Consider the following 1876-nt stretch of genomic DNA (forward strand, 5'->3'; position numbering starts at 1 on the left):
ATGTTTGTTTTTTAAAACCTAGCCATTACATAAAAAAACAAAATCTGTTTTGGTTGTTGAATAATGTGAAAATAGTTACAATCAATTTATAAAGAAATAAAAATAAAGTAACCAAAATAATACTGAAACTTCAACTGTCTCTGGGACAAAGGATGTTTCTTTAACTTCACATCGTCTTGTTCAACTCTTAAATCAGTCGCTGCAGACGAGTGATGTCAGGTTCTGTCAGATTCTGCACCTGGAGCAGGTATTCTGTTTACTGCTTCACCTCCTCAGCTGTCTCAGGTGTGAAGGCTCAGTCCTTCTCCATGTTCCAGCTCCTCTCATGGATCACATCTCATAGAAGAACTTCTAGAGAGAACAGTTTGTTTTGGGACGTATCTCGTTACAGGACTCGTGATCTTTGAGACCAGACTTTGTGACAAATGGAGCAGGTTTCTCTTCAGATGCTTCAGATTTCATTGTACCCAGACCAGACTCACGTGTGTCAGGTGCAGCTACAAGGACTGAAGAGGACAGCAGATATAATCAATCAATCAACCTTTATTTGATTGATTGATTATAACGCTGCTTCTTACAAAGCTTCAGTTTAAAAAGCCCTGCTGTAACTTAAAGAGCAGCAGATAAGCTGCCAGTCAGTTGCTCTTCACAAACAGCCACTGCTGGGCTTCTCCAAACCGCGTCACGTCACCACTGAGTTTGAATGACTGGAGGTTGGAACAGGAAGTGACGTCACGGATACAACGGCGGCCAAGCGAGACGGGACATTACAGGAAGTAAAAAAGTGCGACTTTAAACTAAAAAGTGTACATTTCATTAAGTCACTGTCAAAATTTTTAGCCACTTGTATTTTTTACTAAGACTCTTTCATTAGTAATAAAATGTAAACTTTTGGAAAAATACTATAATTTTATATTTTTGCGCAATTTATTTTGAAACACTTTTTATTTTGAAAATACAGAGCAGGAAGTACACTTTGCTGTTCCTGAACCCGTTCTAGTGAGTGAAGCAGCGCGTGCACGTGAGGTAAATGTTTTATTATCAGCTTATTAATTGGACGAGCTTCAGTTTGCAGAACAGTTTAACATTTTTAAACGTACTGTTTAAGTTCAGCTGTTTTTATCTGCTTGTTAGTGACACGAGCACACGCACTCAGCACTTGTTAGTGACACGAGCACACGCACTCAGCAACTGTCCCAGTGTGTGACTGAGAAATGAACCAAACACATTATTTTATATAAAAGTATGGAGACAGGTGGCGCGACCAGAGACAGAATTCAAATGAGTTTATTTCTAAATTCATCCCTTCAGCCTTTATTTATTCAGGTAAACCTGGAGGACTCGTTTACAAGAGACACCTGGTTTAACAAACAACCAGGACAACAATGGACAGTTATAAAAAGTCACACCGTTTTTTTTTTTACAAATAGGATGGCAAAAAAAGAAAAGTAACAAAGCCAGCTAGATTCTAAGGCGAATGTAGAAAACTGAAGTGGAACACGTGTGCGTTGGTCCCTGCCAGGAGTCCAACCATGGACTCAGCACGAGCAGAAGACGAGACAGAAGACCCTGGACAACATTGTTTAAGACACTGGACAGCTGACGGCTCCATATGAGACAAATGAGTGTTTGTCCTGCGGAGCGGGCCCGGTCTCTTTACATTCACACTGTACTGGAACCGTGCTGGAGTTCTCTTCTACCGGACCCAGACCTAGGTTTTAGCCCGGGAATACCAGTGAATACTGGGTGCAGTGGTGGGTACGGTAGTTACAGCCAGTTATGAATCTTAATAAATAAGTCAAATCATCACGAGATCCTGAACTGTTTCAACAAACATTTTGTTGCTTCTGGTTCTTTATTTGACACAGTTACTAAT

The 1876-nt window shown here is 40.4% G+C and overlaps 1 protein-coding gene across 1 annotated transcript in view; it reads left to right on the plus strand.

The window, feature by feature from the left end:
* The first annotated feature begins 971 nt into the window (after positions 1-971).
* The window catches only part of LOC119416515 (thyroid adenoma-associated protein homolog), a 9304-nt gene continuing 8399 nt past the window's right edge, over positions 972-1876 (plus strand). Inside the window, exon 1 of the mRNA XM_037683747.1 lies at positions 972-1026. The gene's annotated coding sequence lies outside the window, so the exon portion shown is untranslated. The remainder of the gene's footprint in view (positions 1027-1876) is intronic.

This window comes from Nematolebias whitei, chromosome 10 (genome assembly GCF_014905685.2).
Source record: "Nematolebias whitei isolate Nwh7 chromosome 10, NemWhi1, whole genome shotgun sequence".
Taxonomy (NCBI): Eukaryota; Metazoa; Chordata; class Actinopteri; order Cyprinodontiformes; family Rivulidae; genus Nematolebias; species Nematolebias whitei.